General features: G+C 44.5%; 1 protein-coding gene across 2 annotated transcripts in view; it reads left to right on the plus strand.

The window, feature by feature from the left end:
• The window catches only part of LOC138511215 (long-chain-fatty-acid--CoA ligase ACSBG2-like), a 531,477-nt gene that overhangs the window by 484,369 nt on the left and 25,305 nt on the right, over positions 1-21,803 (plus strand). The gene's annotated exons all lie outside the window — the stretch shown is intronic.

Raw genomic sequence — 21,803 nt, forward strand, 5'->3', positions numbered from 1 at the left:
ATGCTAATCGCTCTGAAGGTAAGTGACAGAAGTCTCATCTGTTCTAATCTATCTGAAGACTAGAGGATAAAGATAATGTATGCTGATTTATGCTAATCGCTCTGAAGGTAAGTGGGAGAAAACTTATCTATTCTAATCTATCTGAATGCTCGAGGATAAAGATCATATATGCTAATAGCTCTGAAGGTAAGTGGCAGAAGTCTCATCTGTTCTAATCTATCTGAAGACTAGAGGATAAAGATAATTTATGCTGATTTATGCTGATCGCTCTGAAGGTAAGTGGGAGAAAACCTATCTATTCTAATCTATCTGAATGCTCGAGGATAAAGATCATATATGCTAATAGCTCTGAAGGTAAGTGGAAGAAGACTCATCTGTTCTAATCTATCTGAAGACTGGAGGATAAAGATCATTTATGCTGATTTATGCTAATCGCTCTTAAGGTAAGTGGGAGAAGTCTCATCTGTTCTATTACTTGTTGCTATTGGCACTGATTATGCAGGTCTATGAGAGATAACGATGTATGAGGCCATGACAAACTTATAAAGAAGAATGAATGGTCATTAGGCAGACTTCCTTTCAGAGCAGTCTCCATCAAAGAGCCCAAGAGGTTGGTGTGGACCTCCAACAAACAATTTTGAGACCAGGGGAAATTTTAACTGGCTGTGGGGTTCGTTCCCCTAAAGCACACCACTGCATACCGTTGTCTTTACTTACTTTGAACGTGACACAGTTTGTACAACAAATAAAGAACTGTGTGTTTTGTCATTACAAAATTATTTTATTATTTCAACATATGCTTTCATCATAAAACCCTATAAAAAACACATTAAAAACACAAGTGACACATACAATATAATTCATAAAGTGCAGATATTCATAAATTGTCAAACCTTAAAACATTCTTAGAATCCACCTTTCATATATAAACTGCGCTGGACAGCTACTAGAAGGCCAGAAACATTATTGGCTAATCTGTTATTGCACACAGATCAGTACTTTTATGGATCATCAAAATCAAGGTCCTACAATAAATTAATACATTTGATCAAACACATTGTCATCGTTCCAATGTTACCATGAACCCAAAATGTTTCGTTCTTAAAAGATTTTGCACAAATTCATTAAGAACTTCTTCAGGGGTTGCATCTTTGTTCAATGATGGTCTGTAAAATCTTCTATATTCCTTTTTACATCAACCTATCCACAACCTCCATCCAAAGTACTAGAAAAGACAACATAATACACAGTTCTCATTAATGCTGTTCTCTATATCTAACCTCAGTTACAGGAAAATTAATAACCCACAAGAGGCTCACTGTGTTATTATTTCATTCATCACGTACAGTAAAGTGAAAGTTTCTTCTTTGTAGACTCAAATCTAAAATTGTGAAACAACAAAAGTATGGCCGGTCAGGTTAAGCCGCTTTGCACTTCAAGCAACCTGTATTGTACAACTTAACCCTCCATGGGCTACTCTCTTCTACACTTTTTCACAAGGCACCCTATCAAGGGCATTAGGAAGTATATTCACTTACAAACAAAAGCTACAGCTCTCACGTGCTATTTACTTCTCTTCCTAATACCTCTGTAACATACCTTTAAAGTATCCTAAGGTCCCGCACTAGTCTAAGGGTCCTAAAAAAGTATACATGACAATGCATCAAGAAGTTTGGTATTCCATAAGCCTGCATTCTCTATTTGGTTAATTAAAAAAATGTTTAAGTCTGCATAGGCAACCTCTTTTACATACCTTATACTATCCTGTGTCGTTCTTCTAGAATGCAGTTCTTATTGTTGTCTTCCGATCTGCTAAATATGCTTTCAGCGTATGTCTCGCGATAATGAATATTCCCAACTCGTTGGGATGAAAGTTTCCGCACTGAAACTTAACAGATATAAGATTAATCACACGCGTGGCCCAGATTTTCACTAACGTGGTTTTCTCTCAAATATCTGCTTCTAACTCGCTACACCATACATACGGGTGCCTCTACAACCAGCTTACCTTAATCTCAGCAAGACTCTAACCAGCGGTCTCACAACGTCCTCCGGCATCAGTTCCTACAAGGTGACGCCTACGTCTTAAAGGGGCAAGTGACCATGCGTCATTGTCATGTATCAAAATGACGCAGTCATTTACTATAACAATTAAAAGAGACCTGAACACGTATCAACACATGTGGTAAGAATTACAAGAAAACCGCCACTATTCTATTTCCACTACACATGTGTATTCTTAAAACAGAGAAGGGCTTTTCGTGTTTACAATGTACGGTCAACTACATGACCCAATGAGATATTCATTAACAGCAAATTCTACCGTACCCCTCACACTTGTGCCTTACATATGTACATGTAAAATACTCTTACCCTGTATTATTTGGTGTTCATTGGCTATAGCAGCTCACTTTCAGAAATGTTGCCAATCCACCAATTCTTTAAGTTCTGTGACTGATATATTACAAAGAAAAATTAGCCACTGCTCTTTCCTATATAATCTTTTGGCAATAGATTCTCCATTTTGTGCAGGTTGAATCTGCATGACCACAGTCCATCTCAGTGTGTTACTGCCATGTCCCATCATAATGAAGTGATTCACTAATGGGGCTGTGAGCACCTGTTTTTTAATGCAGCTCCTATGTTCTGATATTCTCTTTTTTTTTTTTTTTTTATTACTTGTACATAATCACAGAAAAATGATTTTTACAAGAAGAAGAGACAAAAGAAAGGAAGTACAGTCTTGTACCCGACCCCTCTTTACTTTTGAGACAATCAGAACTTATTTGAAAGTAAAAGGTACAGTAGACGGTTGGCCGCCATGTTATTTTAGATGTGGCGAGCCGAAATAGGCCCAGAGATCGCAAACAAGTCGAGATGAAAACCTGCCAGTTGGGACGAGTCGTTCGCTTGACCAATCCTTCAGCAAGGGTCTGTTATGGTAAATCAGCCACTGTCATAGAAACAGGTTCTGCAGCACCAATTTTACAAAATGCAGCTTCAAGTATTTTAGCCATGGCTACAGACCATTGAGTTTTTTCCCCTGATATAAGACGGAGCCACCAAGTTTCTTCTTCAATCAGGACTGAGTCCGCCCATAGAGGTAGCAAAAACGCAGAGCGTTCTAGGCAAAGTGAAGGGCAGCTTAGAAGTAAGTGGCGTACTGACTCAATAGAGTCAGGATTTTTACACAGTCTACATGTTTTGGAAGCAGAAAGGTTTCTTATCCCTAAAATTTCTCTGGTGTGCAAAAGGTTCAGCCGGGACCCTTAAAAACGTGCTCCTTAATTTTTTGTTCGGAAATTTCTTACAATAGGCTAGCAGCGTTTTGAGCCTATTATATGTGGGAGGAAGGTGATTCAGTAGTTTACATGATGCCGCTTGCTCAATAGTATTAATCCAGTCTTGATTCTTCAGCTTCCCATTTACTTTTTGAGGGTTCATGATGAGATCGTCTGTTGTGCATGCTAGGTCTTGAAGTTTGGCCAATTGCTTTTCTGACCAGCTCAAGAGAGCAGAACAGTTCGATGATGCCAACTCTTGGCCGATTACCTCAAAAATAGGAAGATTATCTTTCAGGAGAGTCTTCCTAAATAACGCCAGAGCAGCCACACTGACGGTTGCGCTCAAAGAAAGAAGCCCCAGTTCTTTTCTCACATATGCGATTGGAATCGCATTGGGGAGTCCGAGGATGGTTTTTCATATGTAACCCTCGAGTTTCAACCAAAGCGAGTTAGGCATGTTAATCATAGCGTCCATCCCGTAGGTGAGTGCCGGCACCATTTTGCCCTTATAAAAGTTGATGGCCGGCAGCAGGGAAAATTTGACGAACTTGCGGTCGACCAATTTGAGTTGGGAGGTTAAGCTTTTGGCTTTGGACCACAAGTGAAGTTGCATCGCTGAATTACGTGTAGTCCCATCCAAAACTACGCCAAGATATTTAAAGTTTGACACCACCTCGATTATTTTGCCGTTCACTGCCCAGTTATTGCTGTGTTTCTGCGGTGGATTTGATTTTGAGAGGATCATGATTTTGGTCTTTGACTTATTTATGGATAAGTTGTTGGAGGCCATATAGTTTGCTAAGTTATCAAGCTGGCGCTGTAAGCCAATTGGGGTCTGATATTCTCTTTTTGATTTTACGTTCAGTCATACCTATATATATTTCGGTGCAAGGGCACCATATATTTTAATGCAGCTCCTATGTTCTGATATTCTCTTTTTGATTTTACGTTTAGTCATACCTATATATGTTTTGCCGCAATATAGCATAGACCACATTCTTGGAGTTGCAGTTAGTAAAGGTTTGTTGCTTCCAGGGTTTGCTGAGACCTAAATCAACCTCTGTAGAACGATTAGTAAAGGCACAGTTAGTACAAAGGCTACACTGAGCATCACCTGAAATTCGGGGAATACCACACATCTCTGTAATGCTTTGCTGTTGTTGGGCTGGCTGAAAGAGGTCATTCTTGGTCAGCAGATCTTTCAAATTTGCCCCTCTTTTAAAAGCGTAGAGTGGAGGTTTTAACAGGCACTATCCGCCTGTCAATATCTGCCAATTCCTTTTAATAATTTTTGTTATTTGATTTGACAATGGGGTAAAAGTGCTAACAAACACAATTCCACTATTTTTTTTCTTTTTATCTTGGTATTCCAAAAGTGACGCACGGTTATTTTTAATCTATCTTTTCAGTGCTTTTTTCACAATTGCTTTTGGATACTCTCTGGACTTCAACTATTCACTCAAGATCTTAGCTTCAGACAAAAATGTAGATTTTACCGAGCTGTTCCTCTTCAATCGTAAAAACTGTCCAAAGGGCAGATTCTCTCTAGTATGCCAGGGATGGGAACTGTCAAACTTCAGAAGAGAGTTATGAACTGTTGGTTTGTGAAAAGGATGAACTTGAAAGATATTCTCATTAGTGTCAACCCAAATGGGGACGACCAAGAAATTCACTTCCAGATGACTGTGTATTGAAGTAAATTTCAAAAACTGGTTTGTTTGTTAATCCAGTCCATAAAGTCCAGAAAGGGGGCCACTGTGCCATCCCACACCATCGAGATATCATCTATATATCTTCGCCACAAACCGATCTTAGAAAAGAAACAGGTTTGAAGCGGGGTAGATTGTTGACAATTGAAACGCCTCGACATAGAGGTTGGCGGATGACGGTGCCACTGGAGACCCCAGGCAGTCCCGTGCATCTGGTGATATAACTTACCATTAAAACTGAAAAAGTTTTCTGTAGGTGCCAATTCGGCACACCAGAGCACAAAGCTATTAGGAGTAATGCCTTCTGTTCTCTTAGTAAGCAATACCTCCTCTACCACACTCAAAGTAGCTTGTTGTGATATACATGTGTACAAGGACACTATGGCCCTCATTCTGAGTTTGGAGGTAGCCATGGCGCTATTTGCGCCATGGCTGCCTCCAAAACCGGGTCTGGCACCGGTCTGGTACAATGGGGATTTACCGGATCATTCCGACCCTGGAGGACCCGATAAATCCCCATTGAATCAACCATTCCCCATTCCCATTGAGCCCCTAATGGGCTCAATGGGAATGGGGAGGGCGCTAATAACGGGCTCGTGAATAGCAGGCCCGTTATTAGCACCCTGGTCCCTTAGCGGGACCCGTAAGGACGTGTGGTCAGACCAAACGTCCTTTACGGTTTCCGCTAAGGGACCACGGAATTGGGCGGTAAGGGATTACCAGCACCGTTGTCCCTTACCGCCCAACTTGTAATGACCCCCTATGTCTAGACTGATCAGCAGTTGCTTAGCTGGATCAAATTGCATCCCCTCAATCATATTGATTATTTCTGTAGTGTCCTGCATAAATGAAAACATTGTGCTAACAAATGGTTTCAGGTACCGATCTGCTAATTTTTACAAAGGCTCAAGTAAATAACCAATCCCACACACAATCGGACGCCCCACAGGGTTAATAAACGATGTGTGTATTTTCGGGAGAATGTAGAACAGAAGTCATATTCTTATTTACAAACCCATCTTCTGGACAAAGTTTTTTCAACTTTATTCTGTATCAGCAGGGTAAGTCTCGGTGTTGGATCTGTTGCAATTTGTTTTTAAAAAGAAGTATAGTCCAATAGTCTATTGCATTCTGTGATGTAAGTCTGGCGATCTAATAACACAATCACGCCGCCTTTGTCTGCTTTCCGTAAAATCGCATGTTGGTTACTTGCCAAATTTTTCATTGCATTACATTCTACATTACAAAGATTTTGGAAAGGAGATTTTGTGGCTTTCCGTTCTAATTAATGTAAGTCATGCCAGAGCCTCTTAGTAAATACTATAGCTTCTGGAGAGTAGCTATTAACAGGAGGGCAAAATGAAGATCGATTATGTAGCCCACTCTCATTGTCTTGTTTTTCATAGTCTTTATGAAAAAGAACTGTTGTAAGTGAATTTTTCGGAGTTGTTGTTCAATCTCCACCCTGATCTTAAATTTATCATGAATCACAGTCGGGACAAACCCAAATCCTTTATTCAATAAAGCTATTTACACACTCGTGGGAACATAAATGGACAAGTTCACTAGTTAGTTTGGTGACTGCTTAGCTATCTGGACGCACAGTCCCAATTGTCCGGAATTGCGTGCGGTTCTAAAAAAGATTGTGGCTGTTGGTGTGGTAAAAGACCTGCTCCCGACTGGTTAGTAACCAACGGATTCCTCCTATTACGGGTATTCCAGCCGTTCGCTCTTTGGTTCCTTCCGTGATTCCTAAATCCTCTCTGTCCTCTCTGGTTGGAAAATCCATCTTCACTAGAGCTTCCTGAACTATATGAGGTGTTCCCAAAACAAACTCCTTGTCGTCTATTACGAATACCTTGCCTGGAAATCTCTTCCAACCGATTTCTGTAAGATTCAAGTGGAATTAGGCTTTTAATTTGTTCTTCCATTTTATCAAGGTTGCCTATTATCTTTATAGCGATGTCACGCGCGGTATCTATTATGAGGATAATCCAATCCCTCCTGCACTTAATCGCTATATAGCTCCACTGGATTACAAAGTCTTTCTTGTCTAAAAATAAGCATGGCTCATTCCATACTACCAACCCCTGTGGCAGGCTTCCGGAACGCAAATATTCAATCTTAATTGAGCCATGTAACTCGGTAAGAATTAATCTTTTTTTTTACTTGTAACAATTCGACCCAGTTGAACAAGTTAGACACCAATGATCCTTCCCCTTCATCTGAGAACAATGAGGTTTTAGCCAATAATTCTGAGACATTCTTATCACATGACTTTTTATCCTCTTGGCACACATTTTTTCAGTGGGCTTACAAGACTACAAATTTCAAAACAGTTTTTTACTTCCTATAAGGAGGAAAAAGAGTGCCAGATCAACAGAATCTGACCTGTTCCATACAGTGTGAGTGACCCTCTTCTCTTTCTCTTTCACTGCAAATGTCTCACAGGAATGCACTTGCGCTAACAATCAACAAACAATGTTGAGATCAGGGGAAATTTTAACTGGCTGTGGGGTTCGTTCCCCTAAAGCACTAGTCTTCCCCCTACGGTCACACTAATAAATTGAATGCTGAGGGATTTGGAAGTTTTAATAGTGGGCATCTGGCTTTCCAAATAGTATAGCTGTGGGCTTGGGGCCATGGGTGCAAAAAAAAAAAATAAATAAATAAATAAATAAATCTAGGATGGATGTTTTGGCAGTCTCAAACCTCTGCCCTGCCTTCCATGAGAGTGTCCTTCAGGGGCAGGCACAACCCTTCCCGCACTTCCTGTTCACATTCCTTTTGGGATGCATGTGCCTGCAATGTGAACCAATGGAGGGTTATGTCTTAATTGCTGTAATGACCTTCTAGTCTACCGCCTGAGTTGGGAATGGGGATGGAAGAGTGTATTAGTGCTAAGGCCTACATCTATCATTCTAGGTACTGGGTCCTGGCCATTGTAGGCCTAGTTTCTGAAACAATGGCGGTTCAGTATATTTTGACGCACATGATAACTGACTTTTACAAAGTCTATACTTACTACAAGCTTCTGCATCCTTTCGCCCCTTGTGCACACCTCCCCATCCCTCCTAGGGTCTTGTATAATCATTTACAAATGCTCCTACCATATTGTTTTGAATCTATACCGTTTGGGGGGGATGGGGAGTTTGGCATGCATCTGAACATTCCTCCCTTTAGTTAATCCTACATTAACTCAGCTGCTACTCTCTGTGCTTCCTCATATCTCCATGTTCCCTCCTTGGGCCCCCAAACTCGACATACATCACCCAAGCTTTCTCTTGCCTGGGCATACTGTTCTGGGGTACATGTGAGGTAGATAAACCCTCCATCACCTGCCAGCTCAACCCAGTGCTCAGTGTAATTCTCTGGGTCTGGCGGGGCATTGTCCTCATCCCTGAGCGGGTCAATACTATGCTCAATTCTCACCATACAAGGTTTGTTGGGATCATCTGTTTGGGCCTACCAATCTTTTGTACCATGCGGAGCACTATTTGCCCCAATTGTAACATCATCATTGCGCTATTCGAAAGAGTCTTTACGCAGCACTGAAAGATCATCTGGCATGTGCCAAAAATCACCAGCAGGAGCACTACAATAGGAACCAATATCTACACCAATGCTCCCATCCAGGATGCCGCCCATGAGAACAAATTATCGAACGAGTCATCAACTTGGCTTCCACCCTCAGTTCGCATATTCGTCTCCAGCTTATGTAGGGCCTCTATGATGTGCATCAGGGACCTATTCTCTGCATCATTTGTGGAGATAGGTACAACAACACAGTCCAATTGTTTTCCAACCCCCCCCTATTTCATGGCTGTTAGCAGATCCAGAACATAACGCTTCTGAAGCGTCATCAACCTGATGGCCTGCATTTCACTTATCATCGCATTTAGTCATTGCTCTGTATCATTGGCCGATTGGAGCACTTCCCACCTCACTATCTGCAGCCATTTTGCATTGGCTGCGCCCTGCACCCCTGGTAACAGTATTGATGCAAAGAGGACCTCAGCTTTGTTGTACAGCCGATATGTATCAGGAATTTCTTTCAGCAGCTTTGAGGAGTTCTTGGATATGTAATTTGATCACCTCTTTTGTCCTTTTACTGATCTTTTCTTTCTTCTTGTCTGTGTGGGCTGGTGTGTGGGTTGTTATTGGTTGTGCTGCATCAGTGGTTGGCGCTATCACAAGGTGCGCCTCAGGAACCACAAGGCCGGCTGAATGCAGGGTAGGTAACGAGCATGTGCCCCTCCATGATGGTGGGAGGTGCAGATACGCCTGCTGGCCGCAGTCCCAATACATATCCATGAGTGCTGCGGTTCCCTTCCGCAGATCTCGAAGTTACAGAGTCTTGCATATATTGTTATTTCTTACGGGAACAGTTCTGACCCCTTGGAAACACACCTGGTATTCTCCTTGCACTTTTCCTGGGGTTTCTTTTGCTTCAATCCCTGTTAGCTTGGAGACACGTGCAGTCCAAATGTCACGACAAAGATTCTTAACTTCCTATATCACTTCTTTGTCGAACCCCAACAGCCCCCCTGCTGTAAAGCTGACCACTACTCCTTCCCATTGTTTGGATACGAAGAAAAAAACATCCACCTTCATGAGTGGGTGCTGCGCACATTGCAAGTCTTTAATGTTCTTGGCACACCTTTCATCATCTCTGTCCATCAACACACACCGTATTCTGTGCGCCTGGAACAAGCTTCTGAAGGCACGCCCTTGTTTGCTCACACCATAAAACATACAACCCACTATGGAAAAAAGCCAAGGGCTGTCCTAATCTGGATAGATGTTAATCCCTGGGAAGACAAAAGGATTGCCCCCTGCACACTCGCTTCCTGATGGTGTGTAATCATACCTTTGGGGACCTTGTTACTGTTGTGCATTTGAGGAACCTGCGGAGGGGTGGGGCGGGCCGCGTACGCCGTCTGGCTGTTGGGGGCTGGTGCTTGCAGCTGCAGGAAGGGCAGAGGTGGAGCTACGCGGGCAGGTGGTTGTGGGGCTCTGTACGGGACTGTGGTGGGGCCAGGGGCATAGGGCAATTGATAGGGGCTGATGTTCCTAGCGTATACGGGGGCATTTGGTTGTATCCCCCACAAACCCTGCTTCTGCATCCCATAATAAATATCCCATTTTCACACATGTCCAACACTGCCCCATATTTACCACCCCCCCCCGGCCCCACCTTCCAAATCTTCCTTTCGAATGGACTGTGTCCTCCAACATATTCCTCATCTTTGACATGTAATGTCCAGCTTCAGATGCTTTGGAAATCTTTTTCGGGAGAGAGTGCTGCGCGACGATGGCGTTGAGTCGATGTCCCTCAAAGGCATCAGTCGAGAGTGACATCATCGGAGATCATATATAGCACTTGCTGGGCCCGTTGGCCTCAGTTCCGTTTTTCTGCTACAGCATTTGTTTCGACTACGAAATTCAGCGCGCCTCATTGTTAGAACGTATCTCTCTCGAGAAATTCTTCGATATCTGTTGATATGTCTTCATCTTCGACACCATAAACACTGAAGACCGGCTTTAAAAAATGCTGAGACTGCGGGTCTGAGATGTCCCTTACTGTCCTGCACTGTGCCTGCTTGTGGTGCCTTGGGGAGGACCATGACACGTCCAGTTGTACCAAGTGCCAGTCCATGAAAGGAAAGGCCTTGAGGGAGTGGAAGGGGAAACTCCAGATAGGGAAAATCCCCAAACCCCTTAAGCCCCGACCAGCTAGGCCTTTTACCGAGGAGTCAAGTGGGGACTCTCATCGAAGGAAGAAGGAAAATCGCTCTAGGTGTAGGAGTGGCTCCCACCACTCATCGACTTCTTTGAAGAAGTCGAAGAGAAGGCACCGGTGGTCGCCTTCGACCGACACTTCACCCAAAAGGGTTGCCTGTCCCATAAACAAATCTACCCCAGCAGAATGGTAGGCTTTCCAGAAGGAAATGTTAAAATTATTTGAAAAGGTCATGCCCCTACCGAGCCTTCAAAACAATTCGATAAGGAGAGGTCTCCAGGCCGGGAAAACAGTCTGACAAACATCGGGAGCCCTCAAGGCCCTCATCTGATGACAAGCACAGAGAGAAGTTGAGGTCGAGATCCTCAACGCCATCGAGGCCTTCAACGCCAGCAGTGTCTTGGACACCTGTCAGGCCCTCGACGACAAAGGTGCCTTCGATGCCCGTCGGGCTCTCGACGTCGACATCTTTGTCGAAGACTTCGAAGTTAACTGCGCCACATACGCCAGTTGTCCGATCGAAGCCCAGCATCCCTCCTCTGTCTACGCCAGCAAAGCCTTTGACGGTGTCGAAGCCTGTATCTTCCATCCATGAGAAAATGTAAACTCTGTTTCCCAGAAAGGAGTTCTTTAAATCACTATCTTCAATTTATGAAGATGAGGAACGCTGAAATTATGAAGATGCCCCTTGTGGGCTGCAATATGGGACACCCAATGTTCCAGAGTGTCTAATATCTGAAGAGTCCAGGATTAAGGACCTATATGAAAATGTACAGTCTGCAAGTGGAGTAGACACTTCACTCCTGGAATTTGGGGGACCCGAGCCAGGCAAACATGTAGACGCTCCATACAGACAGCTCATGTCCAAGGTTGTTGAGTACATGAGATGAAGCAGACCACCACTCCCTTATAAACAAGACAACCTAACTGATATATTGGATAATGGTCCTCAGCCTGACCCTGTTTTGCCCTTCCATGTAGCTTTACAAAGAAGGGTGGCTAGAAATCAGGGAACAATCTGGCAGTTAATAAGAATCTGAAAAGAAAAAACTTCCCCTCCAGTAGTCACGCCGACTACCTGTCGAAACACCCCACTCCGGAGAGTCTGGTGGTGCAGGCAGCTACAGCCATTTAAAAACAGGCAGCGTACCCTACCAGTGCTCCTAATAGGGATGACAAGCATGTAGATGGGTGGGCAAGAATGGTATTTTCGTCAGGGAGCATGCCACTGAAATTGGCCAACTCCACTTGTGCCCTGGCAACATTTTCGTACACTCTGTGGGATTGCATATCCATGGAGGCAGAACATATTCCCGAGGGGGGAGAAAGGGATGGCTTCTTGGCTATAATTAAGGACGGCAAAGGAGCTAGTTGTGAATAACTTCAGTCAGGATTGGATTCTGCTGAAACTGGCAGCAGACCCATGGCTAACAGCACCATGGTGCGCAGACATGCGTGGTTAAGGAAGTCTGGTTTTGCTCCAGATGTGCAGTCTAGACTCCTAAACATGTCTTTTGACGGGTCTCTTCTTTTTGGCAGCAAGGCTGATGAGAGCCTTGAGAAGTTGCAGACAATGAAGGCAGCGGCCAAGTCTTTAGGCGCCGCTGTTAGGCAACCTCAGCCTTTTCCTACTAGTCGACCTTGGAGGGGTAAATCTTTTTGCTACTATTCCTCAGTTGGAAGGGCAAGAGGAATGGCCAGTCCAAGGGGCCAGAGAAAATGTCCTCATGATGGATGATGTAGAGGTGCTAAGCCAGCTCAAGAAGCAGCCTCCTTACCATCGGCCTCTGCAGCAGCCGCCACAAAACCAGGTCCTGAGTCACAGCTTACCTGTGGGAGGAAGACTTTCTCTACATTTAGAAAAATGGCAAGACATTACTTCGGATGCTTGGGCTTTGGAAACGGTAGTCCACGGTTACTGCCTTCCTTTTATAAGAAGACCTCAGTACAATCCACCAGGGAACCACTCTTTGATGTTTCCGGACGCGCTCCTTGTGCAGGAAGTTTTAACCCTGCTAGAGAAAGGTGCTATAGAACCGGTACCTGTAGCGGAGAGGAACAAAGGATGGTACTCCCCATATGTCTTGATCCCCAAAAAGGCCGGAGGACTGAGACCCATCTTGGACTTGAGATACTTGAACAAGTTCCTCAGGAAGGGCAAGTTGAAGATTGTGGATAATACAGCAAAATTGCTATGCTATGGAACAAACAAAACAAACATAAGAGATCACAAAAGACGGATCACAAAAGACACAGGAATCGGATTGATTATTTCAAAGCAAAATTGCATCTTTATTATATGCCTTGCATGGCATAATGTCTTCTAATCACTACATAAGCAAGTAATCTGCACTCTCTAAGCATCACTGCAGCTTCCCCAACCCTCCCGGCTTCTCTCTAGCAATGCTGACTCCCACACAGCCAGCTCTATAGCCCTAGGCTGTGATGAGACCCTCCTCCTGCATCTACCACTCCTCCTGAATCCTACCCACTCACTCAAACATTCTGATCAGAACATCACAGTTGTACAGAACAATGACACATTCATTGTGTATTTGTGTGTGTAGAACGCATTCCATTTCAAACTACGTGCATACTATAATATGTGCGTACTATGGCTAGTCACAGTGACATGCCTCTACATTATACTAAGAATAGAACTGCAAGCTATTGTGTCTTTCCTGTCTTCACTCGAGACTGTCTTATTTGCAAAAACCAAAACATTCTTTCTCCGCATTCAGCACAAGGTTGTTTCTCTGTGCCAAAGAATAGCTGATTGTCTGCCAAGACTGTATTGTTATCAAAACATTTCTCTCACTGTGTGTTCCTCTGCGAACACAATGCTCCTTCCACGCAAGAATCCTAATTCGTAAATGGACAGAAATACAAAGCAGATCTCTAGCGCCTAGAAACACACTACAATGTGCATTCTACATAATACCAAGTGTACTTAATTACATGGTTCTCAGCAAATATCGATCTATCTATGAAAACTCAATACAAACTACAGTGCTCAAACATAGTGCATGCTAAATGAATGCATGTATGGATAAATGAATGAATGAATGAATGAATGAATGAATGAATGAATGAATGAATGAATGAATGAATGAATGAATGAATGAAATGGATGAAACTCAAGCTAAACCTATCATACATAAAATGCAGATTTCACAAGATGGTCATGCTTTCTCAGATCCTTCAGGCCCTCCAACCTCAGGATTCGTTGGTGTCATTGGACCTCCTGGATGCTTATTTTCATGTGCCAATCCATCTCAAGCACAGAAAATACCTGAGGTTTGCAGTTGGCAGTTCTCACTATCAGTTTAGAGTTCTGCCTTTTGAGCTGACCTCTGCCCCAAGGGTTTTCACCAAACTGATGGCGGTAGGGGCAGCGAATCCCAGGAGAGGGGGGATTCGCATTTACCCTTATCTGGACCACTGGCTGATCAGGGCACGTTCTCCCGAATAAGCTCTGGATCATCTCAAAGTCACATGCCACTCTCTTCACAGTTTGTGCTTCTCCCTCAATTACAAGAAGTCCCATATGACACCTTTTCAGCAGCTCCAGTACATCAGGCTGTATTAGACACATCATCAAGTACATCAGGCTGTATTAGACACATCATTTGGAAAGAGCTTGCCACCCAAGGTGAGGACTTAAGACATTCTTCAGATGGTTTCCAAATTTCAGAGTGCCCAGAATCATCCGGCCTTTGATTCCTTGAGGTTGCTCGGCCTCATGGCATCCTGCATTTTTCTGGTGCCAGAGGCCCGCCTGAGAATAAGATCCCTTCAATGGGCTCTAAGAACACAATGGTCCCAATTCTCAGGAAAGATGTCTGACTGACTTCAGATTCCAATCCAGGGTCTCACAGGACCTTCTGTGCTGTGCCTGCGAAGAAAACATTCTGAAGGGTGAGCCTTTTTGGCAACCATGGCCAGAGAGAACAGTAGTCCAGACTACACATCAATCTTTTGGAGCTGAGGGTAATCAGACTAGCGCTGAAGGCCTTCCTGCCCTCTGTAAGGAGAAAGAATGGCCTGATAATGACAGACAACACAGTGGCCATGTACCACCTAAACAAGAGAGGAGGTGTAGGGTCACTATCACAGTGCAGAGAGGCAATGCAGCTCTGGTACTTGGCAATTCAAGAAGGAATCTCCCTAGTGGCAGTTCACCAGCCGGAGTGGAGAATACGTCGGCGTACTCTCTGGGCAGGCAGAGCACGGTCTTCCACGAGTGGGAACTAGCCCAGGAAGTCCTTCAAGAGATCTTCACCCTTTGGGGAACCCCTCAAATGGATCTGTTCACAACCGGTGTAAACCAAAAGTGTGAACTGTACTTCTCCAGGGAATTTCCCCCAAGAAGCTTTTGTGGTGGACTGGGACTTTCCACTTCTGTACGTGTTTCCTCCAGTCCCCGTCATTCCTCGGGTGATCAGGAGGTTGAGAAAGTTCAGGAAGCACATGATCCTAATTGCCCCCAGATTGGGCCAGGAGGACGTGGTACCGGGACCGTATAGAAATGTCCATCTGTCCTCCCATACATCTTCCACAGAGCGAGGATCTGCTCTCATGAGAGTAAGGTCAGGTTCTCCATCCAGAGGTCAATATTCTCAACCTTCACAATTGGTTTCTGAAAGGTTGAGATATAAGGACTGGGATCTCCTGGATGACGTGATGGAGGTGTTGCTTTCGGATAGAAGACCAGCAACAAAATGTTTGTACCGTTGCCGTTGGAACAAGTATTACAACTGGTGCAAAGAAAATAATCTAGATCTTTTTCTGTTTTAAACACCCGACGCATTGTCCTTCCTTGTATCTTTAACACATTTGGGGCTCCAGATTGGTACTATTAAAGGCTATCTGGCGGCACTGTCCGTTTATAAGCGCTCGTCAGAGGAATGCTCTTATTTCAAAATACTTCTAGTGACTCAATTCCTAAAAGGACTCACTAATGTGTATCCCCCGTCTCCTTTCCATGTTCCAGTTTCTGACCTAAAACTAGTTTTAAAATTCTTAATGTGTGCACCCTTTGAACCCCTGCACACATGTCCTTTAAGGTTGTTAACCTTGAAAAACATGCTATTGGTTGCTCTCACATCAGCACGCAGAGTGAGCGAGTTGCAGGCACTGTCAGTAATGCCACCCTTCACAGTCTTCTACAAGGACAAGGTTGTCTTGAAGGTCAAGCCTTCATTTTTATCAAAAATCATCTTGGATTTTCATTTGAACCAAAAATGTTCCTCCCTTCCTTCTACCCTCAACCTCACCCTGGCAAGGAGGAAGAAAGACTCCATAGGTTAGATCCTAGAAGAGCTTTAAGCTTTTACATTACAAGAACATCCATAATACGGTTAGATGAGCAGTTGTTCATAGGGTGTACAGGACACAAACTAGGTCAGGCTGTTACCAAACAGACCATGTCTAGGTGGGTAATTCTGGCAATTTCCAAGTGCTACAGGCTAGCAGGGAAAGTTCCTCCTGAAGGTTTGCGGGCTCATTCCACCAGGGACATGGCTATATTGACAGCCCTTCAAAGGGGAGTTCCTATTTGGAATACCTGTGATGCGTCAAAATGGTCATCAATACACACATTTACAAAACATTATGCTCTGGATGCTTCCCATTCTCAAAATGTTTCTTTTGGCAAGGCGGTACTTTGCTCCGCCCTTGAAAATGTGTAATATTTAAAATTCTACACCCTCCTCCAATCATAAACACTGCTTTGGGAGTCTGTCAAAGATGAGGAATACATTGGAGGACACAATCCATTCGAAGAACAAGTTACCTACCCCGCGTAAAGTTCTTTCGACTGGATGTTCCTCCAACGTATTCCTCATCACCCTCCCAACCTACCCCTCTGCAGAATTTCCCATGCATGACAGATTGAGTACTGTCATGCCCGTTTTTATGAATATCGGGGCAGCATGAGGAGAAAAAACAGAACTGAGGCCAACAGGTGCAGCACATGCTATAAATGGTCTCTGATGACATCACCCTCAACGAAGGCCTTCGAGGGACATCCCTCGATGACATGGACGCACAGCGTACTCTGCCGAAAACGTTTTTTCCGAAGCAGGTGAAGCTGGACATTACATGTTAAAGATGAGGAATACGTTGGAGGAACATCCCGTCGAAAGAATATTACTAGGGGTAAGTAACTTGTTCTTTTCCCCTCTCTGGCCTGCAAATCTCCCTGCCCCCCATTGATATCCTACTTGGGTCCATCCTTGATATTGAGGCTGAAACCCACCATTCCAGTCGTATCTTCTTGTTAATGCAGGGGCTGTTCTCACCTCTGCCTGTACCGCCCTGGTCTCTGTCTGTTTGTCATGTAATGCTGTTACCATAGGCCCCTCCACTGATATTTTTGCTAGCTTCTTTTGTACCAGTTTCGCTTCCTCTGTTGATGTCGTTGGGCCATTTTCTTCTCTTTTCTCTCAACCATTTACAGTGATGTATAATTATAGACTGCATGTCCGCCCATCCCTTCTCTTCTATCCCCACTATTTTCTCAAGTGCTGTTTGCGAGGTCCCTTCTTGACCATAAAATAAAAGAATGTAATTGACCGATCCCAAGATTCTCAGTTTTTGACCCTCCCCATCTCTGGAGCTTGTAAAATATACTGGGCGGGGTCTTCACCATCCCCCATTGTGTACTGCATGATTGAATGAAGACCGGGGGCGTTAGGCAAGATTGTATGCAGTACCCTGTGGGAGACTGCGCCAGCCTTGATCTCCTGGCAATAGGTAACAAAACTACCTTTGATATAAGTCTGTACTACACAGGTTGGTAGTGTGGCTGAGTAGCTAGGTGTATCCCAAAAGGGGCAAATGTGAGCTGTAAGGGTATAACAAAGAGATTCACAGTGACAATTATCAAAATAAACTCTTACACTCAATGTTTCTTGATTAAACAATTATGTATTCATTTAACAGTCAGTTGAATAAGCCTTCTTTAGAAGGGAGCAAATAAATGTAACACAAAAATACACTGCAAAATACACACTCTCAGTTTCAACAAATCGGTAGATACCCATTGGGGATGGCACACAGACACTTCCTACGCCATCAGGTGAGTTAAATAACTATGACACTGTGGACATTGATATATTGCTGGCACATTTAGAGCAATACTGAGTTTGGTGTCAAAGAAAAGGTTTTAGGGAATATTCTTAAGCAGGTAAGTAATTTTGAACCCTCCAATGCAAAGTAAATTAATCCTTTCCTGGGGGAAAGGTAAAGCACAACGTCAGAGGTAAGAGGAGTCTTTTAGGGAGCCAGGACAGCCAATGTTAATTAAGCAAAAGTCTAAGTGAGCTGAAACACTTCTTGCAGGTAGGTAAAAATAGCACCACGGCAGTTCTCGGCTAACACTATGGACTTTCCTTGCATCTCGGGTCCAGCACTCTATTGAGGTGGCACAGGCTCGGTCAGTCCTGCTTCCTGGGAGTCTGGAGGATCTGCTTGGAGGACGGGTCTGACTTAAAGACACTCGATTCTGGTGTTCCTCTCCCTGGCAATTGGTTCCTGCAGCAGCAATGGAAGTACAGCCAGCTTCAAGAGGATTTCCAGATGAGCTTGTCTTGGGGTCGATTGGTCCCACCAACCCAAGGGGAGAAGTCGTCCTTGCAGGGCTTCTTAATCGAGGCAAATTCGGAGCTTCAGCACAGCAGCAGTGCTTCACTGGGCAAACCAACGGTCCAGTAGTTGCAGCAGTTGTCTCTTCCAAGTTCTTCTTCGGATTCCTTCATCCAGTGGCCGACTCGGCCGACTCCAAGCCAAAAGACCCTGTCTTTTATGCAGATTTCTCCCATTCTTTTGCAGCCTAGCTGTCAATCACACAGCAGGGTGGCTGTCCTCCAAGGACAGCCAGCTGGGCAGTCACCTGCGGGTGCATTCCTGCAACCAAGGGGATTAAGCACAGGGGGTTTCTGGCACCTCCCTCACTTCATGGCCCTGCCAGACACGCTTCACCAGTGAATCCCGCCAAAGACAAAAAGAACAAAGGGACCAAACCTGGTTTGGCACGCAGAGTAAATCTTAAGAAGGACCTTAACAACAAGAAATGCCGAAAAAATAAGACCGGGCCATTTTGACAAAATGGGCATCCATGGGTGCCTTACTGCAGCTGCGAACGCAGCTCGCAATAAAAGCACACAATGGTAGTAAAAAGTAAACCACTGCCAGCAGCCATTAGTTGTAGAAAGGGGAATATAAAAATGTTACATGAGAAACTAAACACAAGAGGATACTAAGTAACCCCTCCAGCACCCTATGGTAGTGCGCTGAGTCTAGAAAGTTACAAAATGTAAGTAAAGTCAATTTCACTTCACTGCTCTGGGAAACAGTAGTTTCATCAAGAGAAGGTATTTCAACTTTTGGGAAATCTAAGAGACTTCCCTGTGCCATTGCACTGAAGGTGCTGTGTGTCACAATGTTGGTCACCCTGAGTTACCTGGGGGCAACCAGACGTGGACTCCCTGCTCATTGTGCTCAGAGAGACAAAGCTTCACCTCACTGATGAGGCCCAACAAGGCTGAAACACGTGTATGGGGTTGCTTTTGGTACTCTTGTTCAGAGAGGAATTGCCATAGCATTTCGGTGCTGGACTGCCCATGTGGGCGGGACAAACACTGATATGCAAATGGGTATTTCCTATCTGTGAAAGGTACAGTGAGCAAAAAGCGTGTGCTGCAAACTCTCATCTCAGAACAGGTTATCATGCCATGTTCTTTCTGGAGAGGAGCGCCTGCTACCTTTTTGAAATGTTAAGATGATGCCTATGGAATTTGTCAGACTCCAAAGTCAAAAGAAACACAGAGTCCAAATAGCAGAAAAACACATGAGAGATTGGGAAAAATGGTCCCACTCTCTTCAGGTGAGAAATTAAAAGTCCTAAAGTCCAGCAAAAGAGCTGGTTGTCTCTAAGGTAGAAGGTAATTAGCACATTTCTGAGAGTTCTCCCTAACAGGGTGCATTGGCGAAGGCACGGTGTAAGGCTGCCCACACCTGTGCCCTAATGTCATTGAAATGGGCCCCATCCTGTATATCTTCTCCCAGCCGTACTCCAGTGTACCCTGCATTAGACCATATATCATCAGCCTGGTCCCCCAAGATAGCAACAAATACAATGTTCAAATCCCTCACAGCTAAGGTGATAACAGCTGTCTGTTTCTCAAATGCATATATCCATTTCTCTGCCCCTGAAGTGAGGGGCGGCAATGCCTTAATTAAATTATTCATATCCATGTGTGACCACGTAACATACTGTTATGTTATTTTATGAATTCTTATATAGTGCAGGGTCACCCAAAGGCATCGTGGCGCTGGAGAGGAAAAGATAAGAGCCCAGAAAACAACCACCGGCCATCAGCCACTGAATTCAAAATAAATTAGATTTTAAGGCCTTCTTAGAGGCCAAATGATTGGAAAATAGCGTAATTGATAGGGGCAGCTTGTTCCACAGCTGAGCCTGTCCTGGCCCTTTATGCAGCAAGTGAATCCTTCCTCAACTTCTTCTTTTCCATAACCTTACCTTTGACGATTGATATACGCCTATGTATGTGTGTCTTAATCAGGGCCCCCATAAACTTTCCACGCGTGATGAAATCACAGGTGGGGCCTCTTCTTCCTCCACCTCGTCCACCGTATCCCACTCCTCATCTCCTGGGTCCCCACCCATCTCACTTCCGAGAATCCCATAATTCATACAGGGCCTCATTACACGGTAGGCGGTAGCTATGGCGCTCTTAGCGCCATGGCTACCCCCTTACCGCCTTCCGGGTCCGTATTCCCAGAATAGGGACTTACCGGGTCATTCCGACCTTGGGGGACCCGGTAAATCCCCATTCTGGGAACCATTCCCCATTCCCATTTGAGCCCCCATAGGGCTCAATGGGAATGGGGATGGATCTAATAACGGGCCCGCTTTTAGCAGGCCCGTTATTAGCTCTGAAGTCCCTCAACGGGTCTCTTCCATAACGCCTGGTAAAACCAGGCGTTATGGAAGGGACCCGCTTTGGGACCTCGTAGTAGGGCGGTAAGGGATTACCGGCACCGGTGCCCTTACCGGTGCCGGTAATCCCTTACCGCCTACCCTGTAATGAGACCCACAGTCTCATAATCCAAACTTCCCACTCGCTGTCCTCTACTCCCCCTATCCTCCTTCTCTATATGTACATCCTAAATAGCCATACTATCAATCCTAAACAAAATATCTTGCTCTCTCCACTCATCTAGCACACATAGTGCTTTTTGCCCCTTTCTGGGGTTTCTTATCCAGACCGCCACACCCTTTCATTTTCTCTCGATGTGGCAGATGTCTGAGAATTGGGGATATTTTGATACTGGGCCTGTGATGATGATAGGGGGTGGGACGGTGGTATGCGGGAGAGACATACACTGATTTGGTGTATCATAAAGCAGCACGGGTGGGATAACATCCTAACGGGGACTGTGGTGTGTTTGTAGGCCTCTGTATCTCTGTGTCTGGTCCGCATGGGGTGGGGCAATCGACCCCCAGGGGTCCAGTGGGAAAAGTCTGACTTTCTACGGTTGGCGTTCCCGCGGATAACTTGGCTTGGCTTGGTGCGACATCGTCTAAATCTTCTACCATCTTCCACAATTCTAACACTTCCTTCCTCTTTTGAAGCTTTTTACCCTTGTATTTGGACACTAAAAATGTATACTTATGTCCTAATATTAGTTTATTTATTCCCTGTTCTGGCCCATGATTAAAACAGCCCTCCCTGTGTCTCAGCCACCTACTGCTGTTGCAACAACGGACTGAGAATACATATCCTGGCACAAACTAGCCTAGCACACCAAAGTGTTAGTACTAACCAGCTTCACAACTAGTGAGGATTGTGAATACTGACAAGTGCCACATCAGGATAGAACTGTGAATATTCCCTTGAGTCAAACCTAGAGAGGACTGTGACTATTAGCCTGTGCCACACTAAGAAAGAACTGTGAATATTAGCCTGTGCCACACTAAGAAAGAACTGTGAATATTAGCCTGTGCTAAACTAAGAAAGAACTGTGAATATTAGCCTGCAT

Source organism: Ambystoma mexicanum, chromosome 6p (assembly GCF_040938575.1).
Source record: "Ambystoma mexicanum isolate Mex_15411 chromosome 6p, UKY_AmexF1_1, whole genome shotgun sequence".
Lineage (NCBI taxonomy): Eukaryota > Metazoa > Chordata > Amphibia > Caudata > Ambystomatidae > Ambystoma > Ambystoma mexicanum.